General features: G+C 47.6%; 1 protein-coding gene and 1 non-coding gene across 3 annotated transcripts in view; both read right to left on the reverse strand.

The window, feature by feature from the left end:
* ENTREP2 (endosomal transmembrane epsin interactor 2) overlaps positions 1 to 26224 on the reverse strand; it is a 359231-nt gene that overhangs the window by 205659 nt on the left and 127348 nt on the right. The gene's annotated exons all lie outside the window — the stretch shown is intronic.
* Positions 19336 to 19442, reverse strand: LOC136119494 (U6 spliceosomal RNA). Its single transcript, XR_010655493.1, has one exon. It is a non-coding gene; the product is annotated as a U6 spliceosomal RNA (small nuclear RNA).

Genomic DNA, 26224 nt, shown 5'->3' on the forward strand with positions numbered 1-26224 from the left:
GATGGATGAAAGGGTGGATGGGTGAGTAGATGGATGGAAGGGTGATGGATGGATGGACGTGTGTGAGAGTAGATGTATGGGTGGATGGGCGGGTGGATGAGGGAGTGAAGGAGGAAGGAAGGATCACTGCACAACCGGGCCTGATCTGACCAGGCTTTAATGATCCTGGAGGTCACCACCTCCTGCAAAATAGCCAAGGACCCACTCTGAGTCTTGGGAAACGAAACAGGCAGTGTCTGATGACTCTGTGCTAGGAGACGCCAGGGCTGCCCTGTTCCTGGTCTTATTGGCACTGCTCCTAGGAGCTCCCACCCTCCCCAAGTCCTTCCAGTAACTCCCTTTTTGCTCGAATCAGGCAGAGTTGGCTTCTTCTGTCCCCGAATATGCCCCGTTCCAGAAGCACAAATTACAGCTTAGAGTTATGGGTGCTTATGATGTGCCTGAACTGTGCTCGTTTAACCTCCATAGGGATCTGAGGCGGGAGGGACTGTTGTGATCTCAGGAGAAAAACACAGAGGTCTGAGTGGCCAGGAGACTTACACTACGGCCACATGGCTGGTAGCAGGGGAGCCAGCATGTGAACCCAGGCCATCGGCTCCAGCATCCGTGTTCTGGACCAGCACACAACTCTCCCTCCTGCTCAGCCACTCTGACCCCTGCCGGTATGGCTTTATTGTGATGAAGCAGTCTTTCATAAGTAAAGAATTCCAAATAGCTCATCTTTTTAATGAATCTAAATGTTTACAAATCAGGTCTACTTGTGGGGGCACCTATGGGTCATCCTGAATCTTTTACAACTGCTGGATGCAGCCTGGAATCATTCTCCTAACAGCATATTTCCATAACTCGCCCCAGAAAGATTGTACAGGCACACCTTTAACAAAAATGTAACCCACAAAGTAAAAGTTACTCTGTGGAACCCTTCCCCAAAATTTATATAATATATAACCATTTTTGTTAAAACTATTTTAGGCCTAAGCAACAGTAAATTCATCAGTTTGATTACAATTTTATAATCCCTGGCATCTCCAGGAGCAGTGTATATGGAGCACAGCCTGAGGAAAATCAGTAAATAAATTAAAAAGCAAAATAAATCGTATAAGCTTATTTTCACAGGAAAAAAATTATATTGCAATATTTATAAGGGCAAGGAGTGGGAGGTGGAAGCAGAGATCAATCCATTTTCCTCTCACTCCAGGTCTGAGAATCCTCATTTTCTATTCGTCAAATTAATGAAATGAACACAGACCAGTCTGATTAGGAGGTCTGAAATAATGGGAGTACCAACGCATTTGCATTTTCTTTCAATGTGAACAGGCTATTCGGATAGTTAGAAAAACAATGACAAATTGCAGGAGACTTCATCCTTTGTTGCTCGGAAATGGCTCTCTGGCCATAATATACCGTATCATGGCCAAACGCACCTAGCTTCAAGTTAGGAGCAGAGTGGATGGTGTTAAATATGAAATCAATGACATGTTTTCTCAATGCGTCAACCCTAATTCTAAATTAAAGACTTCTGTCGACTCGAAATAATTCCTGTACATTCACTGCTGTTTATAACCGACATGGGAATTTTTTGCAATGAGAATAAAACCCACCTCCAGCCCTGAGCCCTGGCCCTCCCCCTGCACTTGACCAGCCACCCCATTCCTCCGTCTGTCCCCCGATCACAACAACTGTGCCGTGGCTCTTGCACGGGTTTCCAGTTTGAATTTCAGTTGCTCATCTGTCCTGCCTAGGATGCTCTGCCCCCGGGTCTCCTCTCCCCCCACGCCTCTTCACCACCCTGGTCTCTTCTTAAACCTCATTTCCCCCAGGAGGTTCTCCCGAAAAACTGCTCTAGTGTCATCGTCCTCGTCTGTACTTCCTTACACCTGGGTGAGGGGTCTCTGCCTGGCCCTCTCCCCCTCAACTGTAAACTCCACTAGAGCCAGGACCCCTAGTCCCCGGCACACACAGCAGGCCTCGGGGACAGCTGCTGACCAAGGCTGCAGGAATCACCACAGCAAGGCCCCGTGCAAATGGGCTGGAAAGAGCACGGGGGGCCTGCTCCATCCCAGCCTCGCCCTCCCTGTCTCCTGTACTCCCAGCTGCCAGCCGCAGCACCCGCAGGCCCTCGATCCACACTGCTGGGAGGAGCCCCCAGGCATCCCTGCGGGCCTGGACTCAAGCCACTCCACTGCTGGTCCAGCACTGACCTCCTGCCTCCCACCCCCCACCCCCGCTATAAACCAGGCTCAGTCACGCCCCCAGCTCCCCAGGCCAGGCCCCCTGGGTGGTGGCGCCTCCAGCCCTCCAACTGTTGGAACCCCCCGGCCCCAGCACTGGTGGCTATGTCCTCCCCAACATCATCCTGGTGCGTGTCTCTCTCCCCCTCAGAACTGGGCCTTTGGGTGCATTTGCATGGCAGTGAGTGACCAGAATCTAATCATGAAATTAATTCCTGCCTCGGAAGGATCACAGCCGCCCCTTTCCCCTTTGATGTTCATTTCTTCTTTGAACTAATAATCAAAGATCTCCTTTGCCCTTAGAAGTCCTAAATGCCAGTGATCATGTACCCATGCTTCTCTCTTCAGGCTGCTCACATTCGTTCACATATCCACAGAGGCCAATTTATTTAATGGTATAAATCTTCTTCCTTGTCACATAGTTAAAAACGCACGTTCTGGCCTTTTATCCACATGCCCCAACCTGTTCAGCGCCCCATGCGAACCCAAAGCTGTGCCATGGATCATAAGTCAGGTTCAACGTCCCTGAGAGGACCCCAGGCTGTCAGTTACAAGCACCCAGATGCACAGAGACGCATCCACACGCTGCGAGCAAACAGCTAAGAAGACAAGAGTCCTGCTTCAGTGGGCTCGACCTGAAGCATCAGTGACTGAATTACTTCCATAGCATTGCAAGGCCTCAAGTGGGACGAACCGTGTCTCACACCACAAAAAAGGCTTGTGTTGCAGATGAACTTTTCACAGTGGGATTCTGGTATGAGATCAACACGACAGCACGGCAGACGTGGGCCAGCTGTCACGAGACTCCAAGACTGGGTTTCTCAAAGTGGGAGTTCATGGCGTCCAGGGAATCTCAGATGTGACTAGGGTTGAGAAACTGCTCTCAACTCGGGGACACTTTTGTTTCCTGCCGCCACACTTTAGATGTGGCCTGCGGCGTCTAGGGGACTGAACGGCTGGTTTTACTCTTCCCTACTTTCTCCCTATTTGCTCCTCCCTGCTTGACAAACCTGTGTTTTCTCCTTTCAGCGACTTCCCCCCATTTTCCTTTTGAGGGGAGATGGCCTTTGACATTTGCGGGAATTATTTTACTCATTTGTTTAACATATCTTGACCAGCAAGCCCACTCCTGAATACGTACCCTAGAGAAATGCACACGTGTTCACAGAAAAACTTGTACACTAATGTTTATAGCAACACTGTTCCTGATTGTCAAAAAAAAAAACAAAAAAACTGGAAACAACCCAAATGTCTTTCCATGGATGAGTGGACAAACAGGTACATTCATACAATGGGATACTACTCAGTAAACAAAGAAAGGAACTATTTATACAGTAACAATCTGGATAGACCTCCAAGGCTCTATGCTGAGCAGATGAATCCAATCTCAAAAGCTTACATGCTGTAGGAGTCCATTTACATGACTGTCTGTGAAAGACAAAACTACAGGGATAAAGAGCAGATCAGTGGTTGCCAGCACCTAGCGGTTGGGAGAGGTTCGTCTATACAGGATAAGGGTGTTTTCTGGGGTGATGGAACGATTCTGTATTCCAGCACATGTAAGACATGCATGTGTCAAAATTCAGGGAACTGTAAGCCCCATGTGTTAAAATTCATTGAACTATACAGTCAATTTTACTGTATAGTAATTTAGGAATTAAAACTATTTTAAAAATCAAAGATACTTCTTCACGGAAAAAAAAAGATCACTGAACACAATCTTTTAAAAATAGTCTGTGGAATCTAATTAAGCCAGGAGCCATAATCCACTAGTGTTGTATCTTCAAGCCAGCAAAACCGTGAACTCAGAGATCTGTAGCCCGTCTGCTCACCAGAAATTTCCAGGGTAGGAGTGAACTTGCCAATTCCAAGTCCTCGAAGAGAGAGGAATAATGCAAATTTCAAGGGAGGATACCCCAGCTCCTCAAAAACCCACAGATGCAGCCAGACCCAGATTTGGGTACATCAACTTGGCACTCCCAGGAAAAAGCAAAAAGCACGTTGTCCCAAGGTAGCACATCCTGGATGGTGCTTGGGGCAAGTTTCCAGTACTGCTTGTTTAACTTTTATGTTTGTCAATATCATCGTTTTCTTTCTTTCTTTCTTTTTTTTTTTAGATGATAAAAATTACCCACGCCTTCAGAACATCTTTATAGGACAGTTTTAGAAATTGTCCTTTGGTTCTGATCAAGCTACCTTACAGGAAGAGAGGAAGGGCAGACATAAAAATAAGGCGCTCACTCAGCTTCTTTCAAGATAATGTGGTTTTTAAAAAATATATATGTGTTATAAAACACTTTGTTATTGATGAGGCAACCAATGTAGTAGACAGGACAATGGTGACAAAGCTAGATCCAGGCCCTGGGCTAAGAACACTCAGGTCCATGGAACCGGTCCAGCTGGTCATCTCACTCAGAGTGAGAGCATGTGAATTTCCCACCATTCCATGGGACAGGAGTTCAGATGCTGCAGGTCTCACCATCTGTCATTTTCTGTTCATGCACAGGAAACACACTGTAAAACACCTGACCTTCACGTGGAGAAGAAACACGTCCCTGCTTGATTCACGTGTCACATAATCAAATCATCTTTTCTATGTCAGCAGTATTCCACGGGTCTTGTCTATGTGCATCTGTATAGGCAGAGAACCACCGCGGTCATCGCGAGGAAGTGCGGGCAGATAGCCTCCAGGGGACAAGGACTTGGGGTCAGCAGCTTTTAAGCTTTAAAAGAATTTTATTCTCCAGAGAAACTCCTATGCGGAATCCAATATTTAAAACAGGTGTTTTGTTAGCAGAGATTTATTTTATAAGTTCAAATTTTAAATATTTATTATAGATTCAATCAAAAGAACACTGAGATTGGAAAATGGGATTATACAGGACAGCCAAAGTCACATCAGCCCGGGAAGATAATTGACTTCTAAGTTTCATTTTGATTGCCCAGTATAGAGAAAAATTTGAAAACAGATCGGTTTTACTTGACAATATTAGGATGCTCTTAAATTAAATGAATCCAGAAGTTAGAGTCAAAATACAAGGAAACAATGATTTCAACGCTGAATTGTTAAACTGAACCAGTGCATGGCTTATCCACTAGTTTAAGTAATAATTACTTGGTAGAAAATATTTTTCAAACATATTTGTAACATTATGAGATGGATTTCCCATAATGTATATTTTAAAACATACTACTTCAGTACATACCGAATCTTTAGACAAAATTTCAGTCAAATTCACCTTGTTTTCCCTGCTGACTGTAAAGCTTTCCAAGGACTCAGAAGGCTGGAAGGGAGTAAACTGACAGGATCTGGGGGCCAGGCATATTAAAAAAATCACTAAAACCTTGTTTTAATCTTGAGTTGTCTTTCATATTCTGCTTCATTAACTGTCCCAAACTGAAGCTCAGGAAGATATCCCTGGCTTGTCCTCCAAGTTCTCAGCATCTCCAATCCATGCAAGAGGCCAGTGGGAAATCAGCTCATTGAAAGAAACTGGGGGCTCTTTCCAGTCCACGATGAGTTCTCAAAGCCTGACATCTGTGGGGGACTGTCAAACTTTCTTTCCTGAGCTGTGAGCCAAAGGCCCAGATTTAAGAAAGAAACCATAATTGCAGTGTTTTTGCAACTCACAGTAAAATATAAACATTAAATAAGTAAATGTTAAAATTACTAAAATAAACTGATTATTTGGATTCTAAGAGGAGATGAGTAACCAGTTCTAAACACAAAAATAAATAAATGTTGAAGGATGTCCTACAGACACAGTCTTCTCTATCAGGTGGCCTGTTTTAAGAGTAACTGAGCACTTTACATAACATTCCAGCTCTAATTTCTTTTATTATTCAAAATTCTGGAGCTAGATTTAGAGTTTGGATAATTAATAAGATCACCCCTTCCTCTTGCTCCTGATTATCACTCATCAGGGTCCTGTTTGCACTTCTCTTGCTGACTGTAATCATTTATTTGAACCAGTGGCTCATCAGCTCTTCATTAGTGCCTGTAGGTTAGATAAAATGTGCTTGGATTTCCAAAATAACTGCAAATCACATTGGTGTTGGCAGCAAAGAGATGAATTCCCAGAATATTTTCAAATAAGATAGTTCCCCCCAAGACTGTGGCTCTTGAGTGAGAAAAGTGGTGTCCTCCTGAGTGACCGAGAACTCACCCCCCATCCAGCCCTGAACATCTACCCTAAAAACACTCCCGTGGCCACAACCCCTGGGTGTCATCTTAGCCCCAGCCTCAGCATGCGGGAACATGTCAGTTACTTAAGTAGGAACAAGGAGTGAAAGTCAACAAGAATTCGATACAAAATTTAAAAGCCAGAGTCCCCTAGCCAGCAAGTCAAAAATACAGCTGCCAAGGCCCCGTCCTGGAGAGTCAAACTCAGAAGCTCTAAGAGCAGAGCTGGACACCGGGATTAGTACAGCCTTGAACACAGCAGACCTGGATCCAAACCCTGATCTGGCCTTGAGCATCTGTATAGATGTACACATAACAAGCTGAACTTGGTGTTTTCACCTTTGAAAAGGGAGATGACAGGAATTCCCTGGTGGTGCAGTGGTTAAGAATCCACCTGCCAATGCAGGGGACATGGATTTGATCCCTGGTCTGGGAAGATCCCACATGCTGCAGAGCAACTAAGCCCATGTGCCACAACTACTGAGCCTGCGCTCTAGAGCCCGCGAGCCACCACTACTGAGCCCACATGCCGCAACTACTGAGCCCACACGCTCTAGGGCCCACGGGCTGCAACTGCTGAGCCCGCGTGCTACAGCTACTGAACTCTGTGCACCTAGAGCCTGTGCTCCGCAACAAGAGAAGCCACCACAATAGAAGCCCGCGCACCACAACGAAGAGCAGCCCCCCTTGCTGCAACTAGAGAAAGCCCACATGCAGCAACAAAGACCCAATGCAGCCAAAAAATAAATAAGTAAATAAAGGGAAATGACAGCCCACAGCCCCATGGGCAGCAGTGAGATTACAGACATAATGAAGGGGAGAGCCTCACACAGTCCCACCCCTATGAGGGCCCCCCTTATAAAGATCACAGAGGCAACCCGCCTGCAGGGGAAAACGGACTTGGAAGATTCGAATGCATTTCATGAGTTAGAGGAACAGGCCAAACAGCACCATGAGGAGGCAACCAGACACACCCAGAATGTGTGTCTACAGGTCAACTGACCTCTTCAATGAATTGCTGTCATCAAAATAAAAAATGGGGGACTTTATTTGAGGAAAGGGATTTAATGAGCCAGAGAAATAAGATACAAATAAGTAAGGGGGGACTGAAACCTAGATTGAACGCTGTGAGGCTGGGCTACAGTTGGAAATATCAGTATGAACAAACTCAGTTTAGCTTAAGAGAGACAGACACAGACTGATACACATAGATAAACACAGAAATACAGAAATGTTACATCTGGGTTAATATACTTATAGTCATCCCTCATGGTTTGCAGATTCCATATCTGCAAATTCACTCACCCCCTAAAATTTATTTGTAACCCCCAAATCAAGACTCAAGGTGCTTTCATAGCCACTTGCAGTCCCACATGTGCACAGAGCATCAGATAATTTGAGTGGCCCGATGCACAAGGTTCCAGCTGAGGTTCCCAGCTGAGGTCAAACAAGGCTCTGCCTTTGTGTTTCAGCTCATTCTGTAAACAAGTGTCCTTTTCACCATCTACTTAGTGCCATGGTTTTTGCGTTTTTTGTGTTTTTGGTTGGTGATTTCACTGTTCAAAATGGCCCCCAAGCATAGTTCAGAAGGGCCATCTAGTGTCCTAAGTGCAAGAAGGCTGTGATGGGGGCTTCCCTGGTGGTGCAGTGGTTGAGAGTCCACCTGCCGATGTAGGGGACACGGTTCTTGCCCCGGTCCGGGAAGATCCCACATGCCGCGGAGCGGCTAGTCCCGTGAGCCATGGCCGCTGAGCCTGTGTGTCCGGAGCCTGTGCTCCGCAATGGGAGAGGCCACAACAGTGAGAGGCCCGCGTACCGCAAAAAAAAAAATAGAAAAAAAAGAAGGCTGTGATGTGCCTTACAGAGAAAATGCGTGTGTCATTTAGGCCTGGGTCACAGTGCTGTGGGTTGTGACTTCAATATTAATTCTCCAGGTGAAACCCCATTGAACTAAATTTTATCTTCACCTTGTACACTTGAGAGCTAAAGAGACCATTAACATGGGAGTAATAATGGGTCAAAATTTACAAAATAAAGTACTGTTTTGATGTGGGAGTTGATAAAAAAATGAATCAACAATACATGTTAAATAAGATGCCTTTAAACAGAAACACACATAACACACGGTTATGTATTGATTGGTTGACAAAAATGTTGTGGCCATGGCCTCAGGAACCTAACCCTGAATTTCCCCCAGAAGCAATGGTTCAGAGTTTATCAATCCAGTGTTCAGGGCAGCTTTATAAAACAAAACTATCCCAAATACTGAGAACTGACTATACATTTATTTCCTAGTTCTGTCCCCTAAGATGGCCTAGAAGCAATGACACCTCATTAGTAACTAGCACCCAGACTGTGGTTTCTAATGCCCCTCTCCAAGAAAAGGATAAATGGCTGATAACAGGGCTGGGGCAGGGAAAATGTAAGATGAGCCTGAAGCATCTGGTAGTGGTAGAAAATAAGGAAGTGCTAAAAATAAGGGCGGGGGGGGGGGGGGGGGGCGTGGAGTTGATGGGAAAACACTGTGTTAAAGAGACACAGGAGCCAAGTGGCTAAAGAAAGAACAATTTGAGCAACAAAGGAAACAACCACAGTATTGAATTATAACATAAGAAATAAGATAAATATCCATGAGTCCATATTGATATCTCAAATGACTGAATAAATACATTTACACAATGAATACATAAGTTTAATAAGTAAATATATTTATTCAGAAGTGACAAATCTTCCTTAAAGAAGAATTCCAAATAAAAATTGTAAAAGAAAGACGGGAACTAGGAAGTCACCACCAGAACTCCACAGTGATGATTGCTGAGGCCAAGATCCGCTCAAGAATGCTCGTCAGTGGTCGAAACTTTAAGGAGAAACAGGATACTTACATTGCCTCAAAGTATCTCCCCCAGGATATTTATTAATTACTGTGGTTTTAACGTATGTCCACAAATTTCTTCACCAGGTCCTCCTGGAAGGACCTCTAGGAGGTGGAGCTTAACCCTCCCCCATCCAGTGTAGCCTGGATTTGGTAACTGGCTCCTGATGACTAGAGTTTGGGGAGGGGAAGGATGGTGACTGCAGTGGGGAAAACTGCACCACCTTGACCAGAGGATCAAGGTTAACATCACCAGCAATAAGTCAGGTGTCGATAGCATCATATGAGGCAATGAGAAGAGTACCTCACCTCTGTGGTATTTTTCCCTCCGCCCATAACCCCGTCCTGATAATGAGAAAATATCAGAAAAACCCACATTGAGGGACGTTCTACAAACTACCTGACCGATATTCTTCAAAAGTGTCAAGGTCATGAGAAACAAGGAAAGACTGAGGAAATATTCCATATTAGAGGGGTCAAAAGAGACATGATGATTAAATGATGCATGTACCCAGGATTGGATCCTGGAACAAAAAAGGTCATCAGTGGGAAAACTAGTGAAATCCAAATAAAGTCTGTAGATTAGCTGATAGCAATGTTAATGTTTACTTTTCACCAATTTATCATGGTTTCGTGAGATGGTAACCTTGGGGGCAGCTGGGTGAAGTGTTTGGGAACTCTGCCCTGATATATGAACAATTCTCCTTAGGGCAGCAAAGGTACGGTCCACCTTGGAGTTTGGTTCTATGGTGAATAAAAAGCACACAATTATTTGCCAAAAATGAGGCCAGCTGGTTTTCAAATTTTAGAATCTATTTATAGACGAGCACGAGAGCTGAAATACCATTCAAAGCAAAGGCCCGGGTGACAGCAGTTGGGAGGTAAAGGGACAGGTGAGGGAGGCCGGACTTCCTCTCTCACCCAAGAGATCCTGTCCTAAGACAGTGCACCACATTAGAGAAGTTTAAATTCACGATTTAAAGTCAGAAAATCATCACGAGAAGAAATACAAATTATAAACAAGAGAAAACATGAGGTCAGAGCAGCGGACCCATACAGACAGTCGAGGTCCGTACATCCCTGTGGCCACCAGACACGTGAACGGTGACCAGAGAAACACAGGTCAAGGATCACTTTACAGTCATCTCACTGGGAACAATCTTTGAACTCTGACAATGCTCGGGGCTGGAGAGACCACGGATCTGTAAGATCAAGACACAGGAGGACTGAGTGGGGAGGGAGGGAGAATGTAAACAGAGGGATTGCTCTGAAAAAGAGTTGAGCGTTACCTGCTAGCATTGACCATCCACACACCTTACGCCCAGGGTCTGACTCTTGGGTTTATAACCCAGAAAAAAACTCTTGAACATGTGCACCAGAAATGAGAACGAGAATGTTCACAACAGCAACAACCTGCAAACGGCTCAAATGTCCATCCATGGGGAGCAGGTGATGTTGTCATAGCACCGTCAAAACGTGTAACTACAGCACGCACACAACACGAAGGAACTTCAACAAAATACCGTTAAGTGGAAAAAGGTTAGTCCAAAAAGATGAAATACAGAGTGGTACTCTTTTTAAAAAGGTAAAAACAACCAAAGTAAAAACATACTTTTCAGCATATATAGATACAATAAGATTATATAAAAAGGAAAGTGAGGGAATTAGATAAGATTCAGGCGGTGCGTTAACCTGAGTGGGGAGAAGCAGGGGGTTAAATGGGTCCTATTGTGAAGGACCCATTTTGACTGCAGTGGTGGGTTTTATAAGTACTTCTTATGTTTCTACAGATAATAACAAATTTAATAAGGTTGGCCATGCATGCAACGGTGAGAGAGTGTGTATGAATAAAAGGATTAGGGTTGGACCCATTTTGTATGCTTGAAGCCCACTTTATTTTTAAAAATAATATATCAAAAAGAGCAATGTAAGCATATGATTTACATTCATGCAGGCAACAAGCAAAGGAACTAAAATCTGACCCTGAGAACCAGAAATAGGACTGGGGCTGCAAGAATAAGGCGAGAAACTTTGACTTTCCATTTTATGCTCTTCAGTATTTAGGATGCCACCGTAGTGCTTTTCAATCATTAATATATCTAATCCCTTACACGTGGAAGACTCTAAGGGCTGTGTGTGGCGTGGCTAGGCCCTTGGTGGCAGAGCCCTTGGACCAGTCAGTGCCCAGAGGAGGATGCAATTTCCCCAGGCTTCACACACTGCTGCTCTAACACCGCAAAACCCAAGGAGCACGCGATAAAGGCCAACTGTTGATAAGAATTAAAAACAGAAATAAAATGCATGAATGTTGATCTGGCACTTTTAGGTCTGTCTTGAGCCGCAAGAACGTCAGTGCACATATCCTTTCAAATTTCCAGATATTACAAAACGTCCTGACTGAGTGAGATGTCAACTGGAAGTAGCTACCCTGCCCCGTGAGACGGTCAACGGGAGTTGGTGCAAAATGACCAAAGTGAGCTCTGCCACCTAATTCTACCTGAGGCCTCAGTTACCATCTGCCCTGCCTCCCCCATGGGATGTTACAAACGGGGTCAAAGGAGACAAAGATGCTGACAGCCTTGTGGATAGCAGAGCAGCACAGGCTGGGGGCTGGAGGTCTGACACCACGGGGTCAGCGGCCTGGTGTCTCCTGAGGCCTCTCCCCTTGCCTTGCAGACGGCTGTCCTCTCCATGTCCTCAGATGGTCTCCCTCTGTATGTGTGTCCTAATCTCTTCTTCTCTTAAGGACACCAGTCAGATTAGATTAAGGCTGACCCTAATGATCTCCTTCTTCCTTAATTATCTCCTTAAAGACCCTATCTGGAAATTCAGTCCTGTTCTGAATGTATGGGGTGTTATGCTTTCAACACATGAACTTTTACAGGGATACAACTCAGCCCATAACACTGTATAAATGCTGTATGACTGTGATTTTTATGATTTCATGTGTGATAACTATACCAGCAGGTTGAGACACATATACGTTCGTGTGTGTGTATCTATGTCTGCACACACACATAAAACATTCTCTTCCTACCTCCCCACAGAAATTAATTTCTAAGGACCTGTTTCATGCCACATAATACTGACCTTGAACTCAATAGATTTCCAAGGAATTTTTACCTTGCAGATAGTTTGGTTTTGTGGCTATAACACCCCTTAAAAGACATTGTTCTCCTTTCTGTTGGTGTGTCTAATTCCCTGAGAAGGTATCATAACACTATGGGATTATTTTGTGCCACAATTTTTTTTTTTTTTTTTTTTTTTTTGCGGTATGCGGGCCTCTCACTGTTGCGGAGCACAGGCTCCGGACGCGCAGGCTCAGCCGCTCCGCGGTATGTGGGATCTTCCCAGACCGGGGCACGAACCCGTGTCCCCAGCATCGGCAGGCAGACTCTCAACCACTGTGCCACCAGGGAAGCCCCACAATTTTTTTATTGTGGTAAAATTTACACACAGTGAAATTCACAGACCACAAGAATACAATTATGTATAAGGTTTGACAAATACATACGCCCTGTAACTAACATCCCGATCAAGATAGGAGCGCTTCCGCCACCCCGGGAAGTTCTCCTGTGCCCTTCCCAGTTTTACCCTCATCGGCAACCACTGTTGCTGGGATTTCTACCACCATTGATGAGCTTTGCCTGTTTTTGAACTTCCTACAATGAAATCATAAAACACTCTAGTTCTTAAAAACTGACTTCTGAACACATCTTCCCTCACCGCATTAAATAATTGTTATAGCTGTGACGTAACTTCCTTTTCTTGTTTTAACACCTGGTGCAGCTAACATGCATGTCACTTTGCACAGAGTACTATATGTACTGAAAACACTTTTACCCTGCCTACAACAGAATATTATGCATTAATCATAAAATTTTCTGAAGTAACCTCAAGTTAACGTTTCATCTATATAGTCATACCACCACTTTCGAACATTAACATGTTGAAAAGATCACCCCCAAGTTTCCAAGTCTGACTGGAGAAAAGTACAAAACTGGGACGACTGGCGTCACCATAAATATCCAGTTTCCAAAAAATAAGTCAGCTGCCATTTTTCACATCCCTGTTCCCCGGCCACACCAAGTCACCCAGGCCTGTCACTATGGGGCAAGGTGGCCCTGGACACAAGGGCTCTTCCTGCCTGTTCCCCTCCACCATCCTCAGGGCCCCCATCACTGCTCCCTACCCCCCGTCTTCCTGAATCCCACACCCCTCTCCTCCAGGGTCGGCTCCATCCCTTCCCACGTCCCTCAGCCTCTCTGCTGTGCCCTTCCACCCATCAGCACACAGACCGTCTCCCCATCCAAAAAACTAACCTTCCCCTGGTTCCTCAAATAATTAAACACAGGATTACCATATGACCCAACAACTCCACTCCTAGGTATATACCCAAGGGCAGTGGAAGCAGGGTCTTGAAAAGGTATTCGTCCACCCATGTCCCTTGCGGCATTATCCATCATAGCTAAACTGTGGATGCATCCCAAGTGTCCATCGACGGATAAATGGATAAACAAAATGTGGTCTATCCATACAACAGAATATTATTCAGCCTTAAAAAGGAAGGGAACACTGACACCTGCTACAGCATGGATGAATCTTAAGGACATTATCCCCAGTGAAATAAGCGAGACACAAAAGGACAAACATTAAATGAGTCCACTTATATGAGGTCCCTAGAACAGTCAAATTCCAAGAGACAGAAAGTAAAACGGTAGTTGCCGGGGGGCTGGGGGGAGGGGAGAATGGAGAGTTAAGTGTTTAACAGGTGCAGAGTGTCTGTTTGGGACGATGAAAAGAGTGCTGTGTGTGTATGCCGGTGGCCCACACTAAGTGACTCATAACCCAACTGCCCAAGCCAACGGACCATTCTCAGAAATCAGTAGAATTTGATGCTGTTTAGCAAGTTCCACAGCTGCAAACCCACTGCTGCCTTGGCTCTTCCCCACGATCCCTGAGAGACAGTTGTGTGTGTGGGTGTGTGGGTGTGAACACACTTTATAAATAAGGCACGCATTTATGAATACACACGTGTGTATCCCATGCTCGCACAGCTGTTTGTGGGCCATCTGCTCCCACTGCCAGGCACCGTGCCGGTCAGTGTTCGCAAGAGACCATCTCATCGAATCCCCCAGATCATCCTATGTTGCTTCCTGACTCTCCCACCATCTCCAGTGATTCTTCCTTGCTTTTTTTCCTGGCAGTGTCACATGACGGTCCCTCGGGGCTCTGTCCCTCGCTATCTTCCCAGGAGAGCAGGGGAGCTCAGGCACCCTCTTGGCCCCCTGCTCTTTCTGTGGCAATGGCTCCGAGGCTCCCACTCCAGCCTGGGCCTCTGCTGAGCTCCGGACACTCCCACCATGTGCTCATCCCACTTACACATGGATCCCCCCCGGACTCTCAAACTCGACACAGACAACACCAACACCATTCCCTCTCCAACATCCGTGTTCCTCGTTCTAAAAACCTCTGTCTCACAGCTGTTCATTTGACTCAAAATCTCAGTGGTTTATAGGAATGACAATCCATTTCCCACCTCCCGATCAGTCCCCAGGGATTGCAGTGGCTCAGGTTCACGCTGTCCTCCCTCCAGGACGAGGCTGGGGGAGTGGCCACTCCCACCATGTGGTTCATCACTAAACGAGGGCAAGAGAGGGTGAGCCAGGCGCTGGCTCCTGGGGCTCCCGCTTAGAAATGATGGAGCCTCATCCTCGGGGACCGGCCACCCTTACCCCTCTGGGAAGAGCCCTCGGCTCCCTCAGGCACAAGATGCTCTGCATTTTGTCCACAGTGAAGCCTCCAGCACATCTATGGGAAGACAGGACCCAGCCAGAAGTCCCTGGGTCAGATCATTTTTGCCTCAAATTCCATTCATTCACTCGTATTTATTGAGAACCAAGCAGCAGTGTTCAAGGGGCCAGGGACACACCAAGGAAAAAGACAAAGATCCCTGCCCTCAGGGAGCGCACATCTGGGCAGGAAGCGACAAAGCAATGGACACGATAAATAAGTAAGTTATATGGTATGTCAGGAGCTACAGGGAAAGCGGGGAAGAGCTGAGTGAGGTGGGAGGGATCAGGACACCCACGGCGCAGGGGACGGGGCACACAGCTCAGTAGACAGTGAATGTCACACTGAATAGATTGTTGTCCATGGAACTACATTAGACTTACAAACAGCTACCGACACTGACACACGAGGTCATCAAGATACGGATTTTATCTTTTCATCTCAACCTTGACAACCTGTGATAACGGAAGCGCTCACGGCAAGAAAAAACTCCCCATCTGGGTCCTAAAGGAAGAGTTTGCACCTGGCGATCACCCCATCTCCCCAGTGCGGATCCACTGTTAAGAAAGGGGCAGGGGCTTCCCTGGTGGCGCAGTGGTTGGGAGTCCGCCTGCCGATGCAGGGGACACGGGTTCGTGCCCCGGTCCAGGAAGATCCCACATGCCGTGGAGCGGCTGGGCCCGTGAGCCATGGCCGCTGAGCCTGTGTGTCCGGAGCCTGTGCTCCGCAACGGGAGAGGCCACAGCAGAGAGGCCCGCGTACCGCAAAAAAATAAAAACAGAAGAAGAAGAAAGGGGTAGGATGCATTTGGAATAGGATGCATCCATGTCTCCAGGTAAACCTTATATAAATCAGATAAACCCTGTGAACGTTGGCGTGGGGAGATGACTGTCCAAATCAGGTAAGCGGGGCCCCCCTGGCGCATCAGGTAAAGGCCAGCAGCTGCCCCAACAAGCCCCCCACTAACCTGGGAGGCTGTGCTCTACCAGCTGTGAAAAACAACCCCTGGAACCCTGACTAGAATGTTTCTTCTTGAAAAAATCATTATTTCATTTGTAATATCAAAGACAGGGAACTCTGGGCCACGGTCAGCAGCGGGCTCTGCTGAGAACTGGTTCTTCTCAGCAGTTTGTCCTGATTTTCAGCAAAACAGGCCCGGGTGGCCACACAGGTGTGCACTCACAGGACGGCACAGTCAGGGCAGCAGCCTGGGTCCAGGCCAGACAGAAACCACGGGTGGTGACCAGCCCCCTCTCCCCAGCAGCCCTTTCAAACCAGGGCAGCATCTGGGAGGAGACACACCTCGCATTCTCATCCACTTAGGAACAGAGTGTAGACCTGGGTCCTGGCAACTGGGAGGCCCCAACGCACTTCTGGGCCTAAAGGGGGCAGAGGTTCTGGTGGCCTTTACAGCTGTCACTGTTTCCACGGTCATCCCTCAGGGGCAGCTACTCACCAGCCCCCGGTGCTACACAGGTCAGAGCGAAGGGGTTCCCCAGCAGCCACTGTCGTGGGCATCCTGCAGACACTGCCGAGGCCACCAGTGCACACAGGGGAACCAAGGTTCTGATCAGCTCTCTCCCGGACCAAGACCGTCTCCCTGTGCTGGGGTCTCAAGCATGCCCACCGCATTCCCAAACACCAGAAATGCAGGGAAGAAGCTCTGCCCTGGGAATGTGTGAGTTAGGAAGAATCAAAGAGAAGGACCAAGTCGACATCTGTTAGACCCTCAAAACAGCCTCGGGGCAAGGCCACAGCTCTGATGGGTGTTCCTCACTCAATGACGGCTGGATGACCAGGTGTGGAATGCATGACCTAATGGCAAACCCTTGAGTGAAGACGACTAGAGAGGCAACACATCTCTGAAAAGAGGACACGTGGTCCTGTACTGACCACTCCTAGGCCGAGACCTTGACTCTAGAGAAGGGAGGGACCGTAGCACCAACAAGGTTGAAGTACGGATGTGCTGGACCTCTAAGACCATGGAAGACAAAGCTGTGGACCGATGCTGACCCCCCCCCCACCTCCATCCTCACAGAGGACCCATCTGCTTGGGAGCCAATGCGTCCAACAAGCACTGCTTTCCCAGACCACCAGACCACCTTCGCCTGGGGTGGCTGTGTGACCCTGTTCTGGCTAAAGAGATGCATGTGGAAGTCTGCTATGGGGCGCTTTGAAGACTTTTTCTTCCCTGAAACAGGTGCTTTCTGTTTCCAGGTCTCACTGCCCAGCAGACAGACATATGATGCAGATAGGAGGTCACCCTGCTGTAACCCTGAGACCAGAAGTGTGGGGCAGAGCCCAATGCTGAAAGCGGCAGGCAGAGAGGAGGAAGAGCCTGGGTCACCAGCGGCTCCATGAGATGGGGAGAGGGTAGGATCAGCCTTTTCATTACGGTTCATATTATTTCACTTCTGTCCTCATTCTCTATGGCTGTTGTGACAAATTACCACAAAGTCAGCAGCTCAAAGCTACACAAATTTGTCATCTTACAGTTCTGTAGGTTAGAAGCCAGACACGGGTCTCACTAGGCCGAGATCAAGGTGCCAGTAGGGCTGCGTCCTTTTTGGAGGCTCTGGGATGAATCCATTTCCTGGCCTTTTCCAGCTTCTTCCTACACTCCTTGGCTCACAGCCCCTTCCTCTATCTGCAAAGCCAGCTGTGTGGTCTCTCTCTGACCCCTCACCGTAGCCACACCTCCTTCCAGCTCTCCTCTTCTGTCTCCCTCTCCTACTTAGAAGGACGCTGGGCTCAGCCAGATAAAGCCGGGCAATCTGTCTTCTCAAGGTCGGCAGATTAGCGACTTTAACTCCATCCACACCCCCTTTGCCGCGTAACCTAAAAGGTCCCCAGGATTAAGATGTGCATGCCTGTCGGGGGTGGTGGTGGTGGTGGCTATTATTCTGCCAACCACAAATTCTTACAATAAGCATAAACTCCTTCTGTAACTGGAAACACAAGTCAAATAATTAAAAATTATTTTTTAGGTTCCACATATCAGTAGAAACATACAGTATTTGTCTTTGTCTGACTTATTTCACTTAGCACAATACCCTCCAGGTCCATCCATGTTGTTACAAATGGCAAAACTTCATTCTTTTTTTATGGCTGAGTAGTATTCCATTGTAGATACACCCCACATCTTCTTTATCCATTCCTCTGTCGTTGGACATTTAAGTTGCTTCCATGTCCTGGCTACTGTAAATAGTGCTGCAATGAACATTGGGGTGAATATGTCCTTTCGAATTATGGGTTTTCTTGGATACATGTCCCGGAGTGGGATTGCTGGATCATATGGCAACTCTATCTTTAGTTTTTTAAGGAAGCTCCATACTGTTTTCCATCGTGGCTGCACCAATTTACATTCCCACCAACAGTGCACGAGGGTTCCCTTTTCTCCACATCCTCGTCAACACTTGTTATTTCTTGCCTTTTTGACAACAGCCATTCTGTTAGGTGTGAGGTGATATCTCATTGTTGGGACCATGATCCAACAAATTAGAAAAGTAATCCAACTTTGGAAGCACATTGAATCAAGTAAGCCATCGAAGATTTCCGCAGAGAAAAGAAGCCGTTCTGTGGCTGGATGAGGCTGAAACACATCTAAGCACCTGTGCTACCCAGCAGACATGCCTCCCCCTCACCAGACGCATGGTGGTTCTGAGCAGACGGCTTCATGATCTACCAGGCTGAGGTCCCCTCACTACCACCCACTTCCCATCCCATCCAAAAAGTATCCAGGGGGCTTTCCTGGTGGTTCAGTGGTTAAGAACCCACCTGCCAATGCAGGGGACACGGGTTCGAGCTCTGGTCCCAGAAGATCCCACATGCCACGGAGCAACTAAGCCCAGGCGCCACAACTACTGAGCCTGTGCCCTAGAGCCCACGAGCCACAACTACTGAGCCCGCGAGCCACAACTACTGAAGCCCGCGCGCCTAGAGCCCGTGCTCGGCAACAAGACAAGCCACCGCAATGAGAAGCCCGCGCACCACAACAAAGAGTAGCCCCTGCTCGCCACAACTAGAGAAAGCCCACATGCAGCAATGAAGACCCAATGTAGCCCAAAAATAAATTAAAAAAAAAAAAAAAACACGTACCCAGGTTCTTGAATAACTTTTTAGTTTCTTAAAAATAAGGCTAATGTAACTTCCAATTATTTAAACTTTCCATGTAATAAATATAGTAACACGGTTCTTTCCTTTCTTTCTTTTATTGAGTTATAGTTGACCGACAATATTATATGTTTCAGGTGTACAAAAATACGGAACACTTCACGAATTTTCATCTCATCCTTGCACAGAAGCCATGCTAATAATCTCAGTATCGTTCCAATTTTGGTACAGGTGCTGCTGAAGTGATCACAAGACCCTTTTCTTTCTAATTTTAAGCTACCAGGTGTGCTTGTAAAAACACTGGCCTGCAGGTGGATCGTTTTTCTGTCTGGACACAAGCCCTCCTTAAAACAGCACAAAGGGAGGAAAAGACATCCCTCGTGAACAGCGGGGGCTTGCAGACGTGAAGTGAAGATACACAGTGGACATTCAGGAGTCCCTGTGGCTGGCACCCGTCAGCCCTTCAGCCCTGACGTAGGGATGCTCCTGATACGGAATTCACCTCCTTCAGGAACCTCAGAATCGGTACCTGGGCACCAAGGAGGGCAGCTCTGACTGCCTGCTGTGGGAAGTCGGCCTGGGTCACAAAGTCCACTCTGTACTGTACCCTAAATGGCATTAGTGACTCTTTCCGCCAGTGCCCTGGCATTGAGCGTTGATACAACCAACGTAATCATATGCGTGATGCTCACAGGTAGGCAGAGAAACCATCAACAAATGAAAGTGTTCATCTCAAGAACCGAAAGAATGCAGAGCTCAATCTTTCCAAATCAGTAATGAAACAGTTCACATGCAAGCTTCTGAAAACTCTTTCCCGTGATAAATTTTACGTTGCCTTAGTAAAGCTGAAAATGAGACGGCTCAACCAGGAGGATCAGATTTAGTCTCGCTTTCTCCATCTGCTTCTCTAGGTAACTCACACTATTTGAAATTATCTTTGGAAAAAGTAATCTGAAAACATCTTTGAAAAGAGAAGATACACAAATACAACGTGGGTTTTCCAGAGATGATGACCTAGGGACACTTAACTCCAAACACACCATCCCCTTGTCCTCCCCCACCCCCAAGGCCCCTGAGGCCAGCTGCAGACTGCACCCTCCCTGCTGGTCAGTAAAGGAGAGCCTGGCCTCAAGGAGCTCAAGGCAGCAGACCCTCCGAGCCGCCCCCAAACGCGTGCACCTGGTCTCTGATTCTGAGGCTCACTAGATAGAACAACATACCTGCTGGAAATTTTGCGGAAACACTCTTTCATTTAAAAACAAACACTGTTCATTTAAGAAATGGCTCAAAAGAGATAAGAGGGGACATTATTACGGTCACTGCAGAATGGGCCAGATGAGAACGAGAACCGGACATTAAAGCGTAGTTGCCGAACTGGGCTTTTCCTTTCATCTAGGAAACTGATCTACCCCAACCAGAGGGGTCTGACTGAAGATGAGAAAGGAAAACACTGAGGTCCGGGGAAGCAGGGCAGCCTTCGCACAGGTCTGGAGTCCCTTGTGACATCTGAACGAGGATCAGAGGGGCAGACAGCAGGTTGCAACGGCCTCCACGAAGGGACACATGTGAGCAGAGGCCCCGGGGAGGCCCGAGAGGGTGGCCCACCTCTGGGGAGATGGAAGACTGCAGCGCTGGCTGGACACGGGAGAAGCGGGGGAAGGAGACTGACAGGTGAGATGCACACAAACACCGACAGCTCTCTACGTTCATGACATGCTGAACGTGGGTAATGACGCCTTATTTATTCTATAGAACAGACACTCGGCAGCGTAAGTTACCAGTATGTCACTCATCCTCAAGGATCACTAAAGCACAGAAGATGAAAAATGACGAAAACTTTACTATTAGAGAAGAAAACAGATCTCATGCCCATAGCTACACTTTGAACCCATTACCAAAATGATGTGCTGACTTCAGACTCAAGACCTTGATTTACTATTTTTACCATCCTCAAAGATTCTGTATCACTTTATGGTTTAAGTAGCCAAACACTCTGTAGATTATTACACATAAGGAGGAGAGTCCTTCGTCTTTTTTTTTGCAGTACACGGGCATCCCCCTGTTGTGGCCTCTCCCGTTGCGGAGCACAGGCTCCAGACGCGCAGGCTCAGCGGCCATGGCTCAGGGGCCCAGCCGCTCTGCGGCATATGGGATCTTCCCGGACCGGGGCACGAACCCACGTCCCCTGCATCGGCAGGCAGACTCTCAACCACTGCGCCACCGGAAGCCCTAAAAAGTGTTTCTTGAAAAAAACAGATAAGTTCTAGAATGTGAAATGCCTGTTTTTTTATATTGTTACCTTGGCTCCTTTGAAATGCGTATTTTCTAGCTTCATCTTGTAGACTTTCCGACAGAGACAACTCTCAAATAACTCCCTGAACCCAGACTGGAAGGGTTTAATACACATTTCATTTACACCAACTCACACACATGTAGTGGCTTAAGGTTGTCGCTGGCTGTCTGCTTTTCAGCAGCCTTGAGTCAGGAGCTGATGGATCCACACTGCCCCAACACCCACTTCCACGCAGGCAATATGGGCATGCGGGTGGCGGGAAACCCCAGGCGGCAGGGATTTTGAGCAACAAGTAACCAGAAAAGGTAACCCAAGACCCTCAGCTGCCAGGAGCCTTGGAAACACCAGGGAGGGGACCTCCTGCCACCCTGTGACACAACCAACTTTGGCTAAGAAGACGCTGAACCTGGAACACAGATGACCTTTGTGCTCTAACATTTCAGTTTTCTAAGTGGACTCTGACATCAGGGTCCCTCACGCTGCACCAAACGAAAGTCCTACCTGCCTCGGCTTCAGAAAGCAGATCCTAAGAAGGGAGGAAATCCTGCTGCTGCTTGGAGGGCGTCTGTCCATCCTCCAGATGTGGGCGCCACTCCCCAAGCTCCCCACATCCTCCTGTCTTCTTTCCTTAAACACTTCACTACTGGGAGCTATCACCTCTCAACTACAGAACCATTTCGTTCATCTAAAGGAATGTATTTAAGGGGTGCCTCACATAACACTCAAAGACAAACCCCCAAAGCAAGCAGGGGGTAAGACCACGGGGCAGTCATGCCCCATGAGAAGTGGAGGCAGCTGGAAGTGGGAGCGGCAGGAAGGGCGGGGGGGGGGGGCGGCAGGAAGGGTACGAAGGACCTAAAGCCAGGGGCCGGGTCAGGCTGGAGGAGCAGCAGGAAAAGTGAGCAGAAATGGGTGGAACAGCCGAGAGGGGCCAAAAGGAAATGAACTGGAGGACAAAGACCCAAAAAATGAGCCGACAGGAAAGGAACCAGGCCCCACTCCCCTTCCTCCCACCCTTGTGACAGTCAGCGGGGATACTGACCACACACAACAGAAGGATGGGACCAGAAACATCCCGGGGTTTTTGTTTGTTTGTTTGTTTTTGTTTTTTGCGGTACGCGGGCCTCTCACCGTTGTGGCCTCTCCCACTGCGGAGCACAGGCTCCGGATGCGCAGGCTCAGCGGCCATGGCTCACGGGCCCAGCCGCTCCGCGGCATGTGGGATCTTCCCGGACCGGGGCACGAACCCGTGTCCCCTGCATCGGCAGGCGGACTCTCAACCACTGCGCCACCAGGGAAGCCCTATCCCGGGTTTTAAATGCCAGGTCAATGCTACACCAAGGGACCCCTGAGAAGACAGCCACGGTCACCAGACAGGACAGTGCAGGGACAGAAAACTTAGCAACGTCCCCAAAGGCAGAGGTCACAGTGCTTTCATGTCCAGCCGACACTTTCATAACTGTGTCCTCAGAGTGGGGGTGGGCATGGAGGGGTCACTGCAGTTCAAGTCTGTCTTCGGAGGGACTAAAAACACACATTGACCTAACTGAGAGGTTAACCATGGGTGTCTGGCCCTGACTTCAAAACACAAGGAACACTCAGTCCTGCTGAGTGGAATCTTTGCAAGGGTCCATGGACTCCACCTCTGGGAAGAGGACACCCAGGGAGGAGACTAGTGGCTCTGTCCCAGGGCCACACAGAAGGGACAGGCCTTGGCCGATGCTCCAGGCCGCCTTTGTGTCCAGTTTTGACAGTAATACATCCTCCAGGAAGGACGTGGCGAAAGCACAGAAAAGAATAAAGGAAATAATATCCATCACCCCCTGGCGATAACCACTGCTCACGTTTTGACCTGGTTCCATTCAGGTGTTTTTTTTCCTGTACACATACATTGTGCAAAATTGGAATTCTACTGTAGCAGGAATCTTCTTGTGTTTGTTTAACATAACATGAGGATTCCCCCAGGCCACTGAATATTCTTTGAAAATACGCTTTTAATGGCCATATAATTTAGAAATGACTACTATAAACATTCTGCTATTGCTAGAGATTCAGGTGGCTTCCAATTTCCAACTAAGATAAATAAAGCCACAGTGAGTATCCTCACACATACATTTTATTGATATCCCTGATTTTAGTATCAACCCTTCAAAAGAGGATGACTGAGTCAAAGGGTATAAACATTTGTTTCCCACAAGATTACACCATTGACATTGCCTCCAGTGGGTATGAGAGTATTTGTCCTCCTATATGCTGGCCCACGCTGAGGATAAATATTTGAAAGATCTTTCACCAGTTTGGTGGAAAAGAAAAGAAGGAAGGAAGAAAGGGAGGGAGGGAGGGAAGAAGAAGTGTTTTAATTTGCATTTCTCTGATTACTTATGGGGTTCATCACTTTTCTGTTTGCCTTTCATATTTCTTCAGTGACATGCCGACTCGAGTTGGTTGCAGACTTTCCATCTGATGGTAATGTGTTCCTATTGATTTATGACTGCTTTTAGTATAATAAGGATGGATTGGCAGGTAGACAGTGCTATGTCCTGACTTGCCGATTCTGGTGATGCATACGGGATGCTAATGCACTTGTGGTCAGCTGTTTCAATCTTTCCCTTATTATGTCTTCCACGCAAGCAGCGTGTCATGGTCCTTCAGCTGGGAATCCAACCCCAGCTCCCTCACTGTGTGTCCCTCTCTTTGCCTCAATTTCCTTGATTGCAAAAGGAAGATCATGAGGGTGCATTCACTACATGAGATCAGTACGTGGCAGGCAATCTGGTAGCTGGCCCTGAACGACCCGCCTCCTGGTGTTCACATGGAACCCCTTCAGGTCCAGCCTGAGGAGTGCCCAGGGGCCTGCCCACAGCCGCCGAGTGAGCTCGGAACCCAGGTCCCCCTGTCCTCCCCGGGCGGCACCTCGAGATAACGCAGCCCCGGCTGACACCTTCACTGCACCCTGGGAGACCCTGACCCGAGGACCCGGACAAGCCATGCCAGGATTCTGACCCACAGAAACTGTGATGTACGAGCGTTGGTTGTTTTCAGCTGCTGCTAAGTCTAGGGGTGGTTTTTTATGCAGCAGGAGATAACTAACACACGATACACGGAAAGTACTCAGAAGAGTGCCTGTGGCAGACTGCAAAATAGTCTAGCGCACGGCCACTCCTCCCATGAAAAGACGGAGTCCTTCTCCCCGCCTGGAGCTGGGCTTGACTGTTAACTTGCTTGGACCAAGAAAGCAGAGGCACAGGTGAGGCAGAGACCTGAAAGGCACCTGCATACCAGGGCTTGCCCTCTTGCTACTCTCAGAACCTACCACCACCCTGCGAAGGAGCCCCCCCCTGCAGGGCTGAGACCACATGGCCGTGACCCCTGATGTGCCCCCAGCTGACAACCAGCCCCACTAGACGTGCAGGAGGCCATCCCTGCAGACCCCTGAGTGGGCCCAACCAGAGAGCCACCCGGCTACACCCAGCACACATTCCCAACCCAACTCACAGGCTGAATGAGTTGCTACTGGGAAGTTCCGGGCTGGTTTGTCATGAAGCACTTGCTGACTGACAGCTGCCATTCTCACTGCCACTACTGTTATTCTCTTGGGATCAATTATGCAGCCACTCATATTTCTTAACAGTGCATTTATGCTTTTACTTTTTACGTTATCCACTGGAAACTTACTGTGGTATATGATGCTAGGTTTCATATATTAGAATCTAGAGGATTGTAGGATATCATTTCCATTCATCACTTCTATTTGTATACTAGCAAACCTTGAACCAATACCATATGAGCTCTGTTTTAATTTGGGCCAGGATATTATTATATGCTCTTCTGCTGGGGCACGCCAAGACAAACTCTCATTCATCCAACTGCAGGGAAGGTGTCAGAGAAGAACAGGGATATGAATCTAGGACCAGCAGGTGGAAGAGGTGCAGACAGTTGCCGTTACCTGAGGGAGGACCCCAAGGCACTGTCCTCTGAAATCAATACTAAACCCATTCCAAGTCTCTCCATCAGTCAGCGGTCAAACCCCACAAGCTCTCTCCACGGGCAGTACCAGGCACTGTAGGGGGATGGGCAGGGTGCAGGCAGAGATGGCACAAGTTCTGCTCTCCATGCTCACAACCTTATGGGGGTACAGTCCCACACAAAACCTCTGCAGATCGTATTTCAAATACACACAAACACAAACTAACACAATACAAGCAACATAATGGCTAAGGGGAGCTTAGGAGTCCCTGAGGTCAATCACGGAAGACTTCCTGGAGGAGGGTTTTCAGATTTTGAGGCATAGGATTTAGCAAAGAGAGGGTGTGCGCAAAGGCAGCAAGCAGGAAAGTATAACTCATGTACAGTGAGCAGATTTCTGTGGTTAGTGCAGAAAGTCTGAACAGATACACTAAGAAGTGAGTTTGATGAAGAGATAAGAATCAATTTGATTGGGGGATCATTCAACGTTACGTCTTCAAAACAAGTAAGCAAACAATGTTTTGTTAGGTAACATGGGAAGAGGCTATAGGTGGAGCACTGACCCCTCTGCTATTGAAACAGTCTGTCATGGACACAGGATCCCCAAACCACTCCAAGACCTGCCTTCTCCAGAACTCTTAGGAAATGGCAAGAGAGGGATCTCAAAGGGCAGAAGGTGTCATAGTGCAACTCCCAGAAGCAGAGATGCAAGAGGCCAGCACGCCTGACTGTCCATGTCCAGTCACTGATTCTTAGCGGAGGGCAGCCGTGGG

The sequence above is a fragment of the Phocoena phocoena genome, chromosome 2 (assembly GCF_963924675.1).
Source record: "Phocoena phocoena chromosome 2, mPhoPho1.1, whole genome shotgun sequence".
NCBI classification, from domain to species: Eukaryota; Metazoa; Chordata; class Mammalia; order Artiodactyla; family Phocoenidae; genus Phocoena; species Phocoena phocoena.